Raw genomic sequence first — 8,059 nt, 5'->3', positions numbered from 1 at the left:
CCCTTATTGAACCTAAAGCTTCCTATCACTCCTGGACCATGAGTGTAGTCCCAGAGCCCAATGGCAACAGCATCCTTTGTGCCACATATTTCCCTATTCCAAAGGCTTTTTCTGAATATTCAGAAAGTGTCATGCCTACATTATCATGCCCAAATAGTTCTTTCTTCATTTCCCAAGAGAAAATTGTGGAGGAGGGGTTATTGGCAAAAATTCCTCACATTTCACAATTTCTGTCTCCTACATGTGACAGACCCACGCTTGACACTACTAGGGCCTTTCTGGTTATGTTTTTTGCACCAGGAAGCACAATGAAACATTCCCATTATATTGTTTTGTAAAAATTAATCAGAGATTGCCTTCAATCAACATGAATAGAGGTGTAAATATGGATTGCATAAAGCTCTTAAGAACATATTCAATTTATGCTTATTTTCTATTTTGATTGATGGTAATCTCACAGACCAAATAAGTGCTAAATGCTTATTTAACCCCAGCACAGAGCTAGGCCTTTAAATTCTGAAACTGCTTTTTATCACCCTCGTAGCAACATAAATCACAACCACAATAACAAAGCTTTACAATGGTTCAGAAAAACCATAAACAAGGAATCAGGCCTTAGCATTAACTCCTCAAGCCAGCAGGTTGCAGTTTTACTCGTGGATGCTCACACATCTCTAAGGAAAGAGCTGTGGCCAGGACTGCAGGACCACCAGCAGAGAAATCCCCCACACTGCTGTTTATCAGACGTGCTTTATCACAGTCTTTGAACAGCTTGTAACAAATCTAGCAGAGTAAAACAACTTGTTTTATTGACCTCAAATAGGATGGAGGATGTGACTGATCAGCATAAAGAGTTATGCCTTTAAGTATATTCTTCTTTTCTCTCTCTTCCTTCAGTCTACGTAATTCTAATTGTTATTCTTCTCTTCTTAAACTACAGTTTTTATTCATTTGGATATGGGAGATATTTATGTACCATTCCCTTTGATATATTTCCATATACAGATGTAGGGTCTTTTTTCTCTTTGTATTTCCCAGTGATGGCAGGTCTATTTTTTCCCCCTCTGTTTCATCCTACTCATATCAGTAGAACTGTTTCTTATTTATTGAAGTGTAAATTGAAGCATATCCTGTCCTGCTTCACCAAAACTACAGCAACTCTTAACCTAAAGAAAATATTTATTTTTAAAGACTAGATACAACCACAGGTCTCATTTCAAGAATTATAAAACACTTCGTCTTTATTAAAACCCTGTGCTTTTCACATCCTCTACAGTTAATAGTTTTTATTCAACAGACACTGAGCAGTAATGAATTTGTGATGTCAGTGTCACAATGTACTTTGCTTCTTTTGTACAAGTCTGGGACTTATTTTTTTAAAATACTGATTTTGACACAGACTTCACACTAGTTTTACTAGCTTTTAATAAGTGAGTGCATAGGCTCCAGTGAGTTTAAAAGATCATTTTACAAAACATTAGCAAGAAGTAATTTGTAATCATAGATTAAAAGGTTATATATAGAACTCAGAGAATGAGGTTTTATTTTTATTTTTTTTTTAGTTAGTTAGTTTTCCATTTCCCACAAGAGTTTGTTTTTTTATTGTGTCCTGGCCAGAAACCAGAGAGCAGGAAGACAGACCCACCTGCTGTCTTTTTGCAAGGACCATAAGAAAGCACCGTATCCCAGTGGGACTACAGCCTCAGTGAGCTGCAGATCCCCTCTAAGCAAAACAGAATGTGAGGTGCAGTGGGATTTGAGCCCACATTGCAAAGGTCAGTGAGGCAATCACTACTGAGACATCATTTTATAAACCTGTAGCCTCTGAAAGTCAACATTAAGGCAGGACACAGACATTTTGAGACTTCTTGCAGACTTCTTGCTCTGTTCCTTGCAGAGCTTTTTTTTGTTTTGCTTTTTTATTTTTTAAATTATTTTCACTTCAATAATAAATTATCTACCAAGTCCTTTGGTCTGAGACTCTGGTAATATCAACCTTTTAGGTTCCTGTAGATTTAAAGCTGGGCAATGCATCTGATAAATGATCTGATTTTCATTTGCATAAATGATCTGATTTTCATTTTGCAAATTTGAAGGGTACTTCTGTGTACTCCTATGTACAAAATACAATATAATATTTCACATTTAAAGGGTTACAGAAAAAATACTTGTTTTGCATTAGATATATGAAAGCAGCAACAATTTCTGTGGTTATCACTCAGTTTTTAGGAGGCTACATCGTCATAACTAGTACTTGAAATCAGAAAGTGAATTTGCAAATATAGTTTTCCCTTGGTATTTTCATGGTTTTCCATTATTTTGAAACCCAACACACTCTATGCTTGTTCCAAACCATCATCATGGGGATTTGCCACTGGAGGCCTTCATTTTCCTGAGTCAGCCTCACAACCCCAATGGCTCGTGTGCCAGTTGTGCCTTGGGCTGTGCAATTTTCCCCCAAGAAAATGAACCCGTGTATACATGCTTACCTCATTCCCCAGTGAGAACACATTCCAGCAATCTCACATCACTGACACACAAATTGGAAACAAATTAGATGTTTAGGAACTATAGCATTTAAATTTCATCAGTGCTTTATTTTCAGATTTTCAAAAAATAATTATCTCTCTTTGTTCTCAAAATTTTGCTTTAAATAACAAGTGTGAATCTGCCTGCACATCCTATAAAAACTGCTCTTTATTCCAACTGAAAGCTTAGAATCGAGCATCAGTCCAAAAGAGGGGTTCAGAGCAAAGGAAACCAGCACAGTACTTTGATTAATCTCCTTTTCTGTTTGTCTGGTAAGAGAATAGTGTCAATATTAATGAAAACAATTGTGATTAACACAGTCAGCAAGACTATCAGAGAATCTTCCGCTGTGTTATAATAGGAACCCATCACTAGAAACACTTTAATTACAGCTATTATCTCTTGAAATGTCTGAGTAACTCTTAAAATTAATCTGATTTGAAATAGAAAGTTTCCATTATGTAGTGAGATGTTAAACAGGGCCTTGCTGTGTAATTACATGGGGTAAAGTAACTATGAAAGTGGATTTTATATGAGGGCTACACTGACAACTGATGAAAAGACCTCATTTTCTGGCACCTGTATTTTCAGTATTTCCATGGAGAACTGAGTCTCATTTTAAGTAACATTTTCATATGGGAAAAGGGGAGTAAAGAATGCAGTTATGACCACAATGAGAGAAAACAAGGGAACTGTTTGTTAATGCCAAGAGACATCTACAAGGAGCTCCAACTGGGTCCCAGAGGTAAAAACATTTTCCTGTCCTCTCTTTCATAGCTTGAAATCACTGATTTTCACAAACTTGTTCCATGGTAAAGCATCCTGCTTTCTGCCTGCCATATGCTTAGCCTTTACACTGGCTTCAAGCATTTCAATTTACTCCTTCCAAGTTGTTTTCATCCATAAACATACACCCTGCAGGTGTGCTGGACACCTTGCATAGATGATGACAGAACCAGAGTGGATGTCTCTGCCCAGAAAAAATGTTCAGCGCAGTAGCACACACAGTGTGGACAAATGTTCAGGCTGCATCTCTGACATCTGGCATCTCTTTAGATGAGCTGTTTCAGGAAAAAAAAATCGTTTGAGTGGATTTTAGGGAGGCACCACAGCCCATGAGAGATAATATCATTAGGCAACGTGTCTGGAGAATGGGTGTGTTCTTCAGGCTCAGAGAGACCTGGTTTGGGGTTTCTGCTCTCCCCAGCATCGTGACTGTGAATCTGAAATGTTTTCAACCTGCTCAGTCTTACCAGGAGAGGGCTTCTGTTGTGGATGATGAAAGCACATAACCACTATTTCAAAGGAGTCATTTTGGTTTGAAAGTGTAATTTCAAGGGACACATTCATGATAACAGCTCTCATGTTCCCACTAAAGGAGAGCTGACAGTTCCAGTGCCCACATGCAGTGTGAGGGACTCCATGGGTTGCACTTTACTCTGAACCTGGTCAGCCTTTTGAAATCTTCCTGCACTGCACCCTGGGTTCAAAACCCAGGGAAGGATCTCCAGAGGAAATACAGGGAATTTAAGCCCTAAATTTATTTTCAATTCAGCTATGGCCTGCATCCCTGCACAGTAATGTTTGTTCCATCTCTTCCATGGTTCTGTTTTGTAATCAACACTAGAATGTAAAGAGAGAGAAAAGGGTCACTGCTGACATGGTGTGAAGAAATCACCCTTCCTGCATCTCTCTGTGAGGTGGCAGATGGGCTTTAGTGACAGAAGCTGCATGGGGCAGCCACGAGCTGCTTCCCCTAGCTGCTGCCAGCCTGCAGAGCTCCCTTAGCTCCAATAGAGTAAGACCAGCTGAGGATGGCAGGAGAAATGGCTGTGGCTCTGTTTCCAGACATAGCCTAAATCTTTTAAATATGAAGGCTTCTAACTTAAATAGTGACTATGGTATGAAGTGGCAGCATGAAGGCTTGTGCAGGTTGATGCCTCAGTGAAATACCTCTTGTTCTTTTGTCTGCTTTACACAGATAGAGAGCTGTTACAGAGTTGTTAAGGGACTTCTAGCAGCTGGTAGAGCTAAGGAGAACACATTCTCAGTTTTTGATTCCCTGCCAAGTCTCATGTAAAATATTACTCCCAATGCCTCATAGAGAGGAGGATAGAGATGTACTCAGCAGTCTTGTTTAGGTGGCTGTTTGAATACATTCCTATCATCTGTCACTTTGGCCAATATGTCTTTACTTTGATGGTGTGAACAAGAAGTTTTCATTTATTATTGATAATATGTAGGAAAGGGGTTCATTTGTCCAGCATATTAAAATTAGGAGTCAGGAGACTGCAGGGGTGTTCTGTGCCAGGGTCAAGGAGAAGCCTGGAAAAAATTTGGTTTTAGATGAGGATCCAGGTGGCAGCTGGGTGGCAGTGCTTGGAGGAACGTAGAATCTCTTGTTTTTAGATGAGCCTTGATTTAACTGAGAGACAGAGCAAGGACAGGTGGTTGCTGCAGATTAGGAGAAGATCAGTGCCTTTTCAGGCACACTCACCAGATCATTAGGAAACCCACAAATGTACATGAAATTCAGGACAACCCGTTCTTTTTTCAGTTCCTTCTGCAAGCAGAGAAAACACACATGATGGCTCAGATGCAAATACACAGAGTGTGCCAAGGTGCCACAATAACTTGATGTTTTTGCCTAAGACCTAATTAATGAGATCATCAAAGGCAACTCTTTCTGTCTTCCTGATTAGTAAATGTGCATAGGAGCATGGACATGAGGCTGGGGCACTTTCTGATCACTAAACTGAGAGCGATCTGCTTGGGTTCAGGCTGTGTAGGAGATTCTAAACAAATCAATAGATACTTCCTATCTAGACATTTATCATAAGGCACGAAATGCTAATATAGGTGGCATGTTACAAGGACCTTAAATGATTGATATAATGACAAGTTGGCATTTAAGAGATTCATTCTAGAATTTCTTTAACCATCTCTGTCTAATACATCTCTGTCTTTACAGTAAGGATTTCTTTTCATGTCTAAACAATAGAAGATTCTATGGGCTTGCCATTAACGATGTTCAGAAAGATGTCTTGAAGTTTTTAAGAACTAGAAATTGCCTGATGTTAAAGGGTCTTGTCGGTGTTATTTTTAGGTTCCAGTAAATTATCATGCATGTTCTGCCTTCTGACTTTCTGACTAAGAAATTTAGCATACGTTTGCCCTGGCCACCACTTCCACTCTCTGGCTGACAGGATCCCAAAGTGCTGTTGCCAACACAGGGCATGAATCAGGCCACACCAGACTGAGCAGCTGGCTTTAAAGCTGTAAAATCTCTAGTTTTTTCTTCTCTCATTGCCTTCTGCATCTTTGCCTTGTTTTTCCTTTTTAAAGGAACCTGTCTTCTGTTTCTGAAGCCTCTTGGCTACCACATGCACAAGCTTTGCTCTTCCTTGATTTACTGTTCTGGGAGACAGAGAAGTCCAGTTAGGTAGGTGGAAAGAAGAAAAGAAAGGTGAGAGTATGCCAGTTCAAGGCAGAGGGATATGCCATGCCATCACCAAACATGCATCCTTGCCTGAATTCACACCTTCAGGCACCTGAGTCACGAACTGCAGTTCTTCCCCTGTACTGAGGAGATGTCTCAGAGCTGCTGAGATGTTGGGCAAAATCTCACCAAGCTGCCATCAGAGCTCGAGCTCAATGAAGCAGGGAGCTGTATGGCTTTTCAGTCCAACAGAGAGGGGCGTGAGAGATGGCATCAAGCACACTCCTGACAGATGCCTGAGGTTCCTAGTTTTTAAAAGTCCTCCTGATCCTGCTGGGCCTTTGGGAGCAGGACTGGAAGTTGCTTGGACTCAGTCATGGGAAACGAGGCTGAGGCTACTCCTGACCACACGAGATCTCCCAAAGCTATGTGTGAGGAGCTGCAGCATACGAGCTGAGGAAATTCTGTGGAGTTTCAAAGCAATCCAGGGAAAATGCTCCAAGAGTGGGGAAGGCATTGCCTCTCAGCTGGAGAGTATTTGGAAAGGAAGATGCAAAATGTGTCATCCCAAAGTACAGAGTCCCCAAGGACTGCCTGGAAAGATGCTGTGGCCCCAGCTGGAGCAGGTAGCTGAGGAGTCAAAAATCCCTGGCATCTGTCACACAGCTTTTCTGTAATACATTTCCTTACATCCAGTACCTTACAGAGGAGTACCAGTAGTACACAACTGATGGCCCAACACCAAAACCCTTCAAAGTGAGGAGACAGCTCACATCAGTGGGATATTTCTCCTTTCTTGAACTTCAAGCTTTCCCCTGCATTTCATTTCTTTCCATTAAAATGGCAGCAAAAATTCATTCACAGCAAATCTATTTGTTGATGCCAATTTTTGCCATTTCATCATAGAATAATCTAGGTTGGAAAAGACCTTTCAGATCATCAAGTCCAACTACAGCTTTTAATAAAAAAACTCATTACAAATCAGCTCTAAATGCCATAGCAAACACACAGATACATGTATCTCTTTGGCATAGGACAATGTCAGTAATTTTCCCAAAGTGATAAATTAGGGAAGGAAGCAAAAATTCAGACAAAGTCTCGTAATTTTGTGGAGACATTTTAGTGCCAATAGGCAGCACTGAGGCAATGTTGTTGTATGTAGCCCCTCTCTCTGGATCTCACTGTTGGAAGGACATCCCTTGGTCAGGGGCACCTGGCAGGGCTGACAAGCCTTAAAGTGTTTGCAGAGGTTCAGAGCTCCTGTGCTCTTGGGACTTTTTATCACTTTACTTGCCTTGTGCCTGTGCCTGGCAGTGCCTCCAGGTGTTGCTCAGCTGTTGCTTTTCCTTCCCCAGCTACACGATGTCTTTCTTTAGCTGTGCAAATAGGCTTTCCTTGTTTTTCTGATCTCTTCCTGCTCTGCTTAAGGAGTCTTAAATCACTGCATGGCAACTGCGTCTGAGGGGGATTTGGGGTTCAGACATGGGTTACGTGTGATAACACCTCTTCATGCCAGCCACAGCAGGCTGACAGCAACATTGCAGGAAATACAGGTTATTTCAGGAAACAGTTTAGGAAAAGGACATCTTGCTTTTTCTGGAGATACTGGGTCTGTCCAGGCTGCTTCACAAGGTAGGATGCACTGGAGGAATCAGCTCCATATGAAATGATGCAGATGGTCCCTGCCAGGCAAGCAGCCACCAAGCAGGGACTCTTCCTAAATGTCACATAAATATCTCAGGTTCACTGATGGCACTGATGGCCAACAGTGTCATCAAGCTGGCTGACTGATCAAAACCACCATTCATCCTTTAGGTAGCACACTTGGACATTTCCCAGGTCAAATCCTGTCCTCATGTCAACACATGCAAGCCCATCAATGTTAACTAAGAAGAAATTCAGCCTCAAGTCAGTAAGGGGCACCACAAACGCAATAGCCTGGACTACAAACTCCCCTCCTGAGCCATTTAAAGCCAACCAGCAGCATAGGAGTTACACAGGCATCCCCACAGGGTGGAGAAGCACTGAGGAGAGATGAGCTCCCTTTCTGTTAACTTGATGGGCACTGCTTTTCCTCAGCAGAAATGAATG

The sequence above is a fragment of the Passer montanus genome, unplaced genomic scaffold (genome assembly GCF_014805655.1).
Source record: "Passer montanus isolate IOZ18808 unplaced genomic scaffold, ASM1480565v1 scaffold24, whole genome shotgun sequence".
In the NCBI taxonomy this organism is placed as follows: Eukaryota; Metazoa; Chordata; class Aves; order Passeriformes; family Passeridae; genus Passer; species Passer montanus.
The sequence above is the reverse complement of the archived record's forward strand: the minus strand, read 5'-3'. Positions refer to the sequence as shown.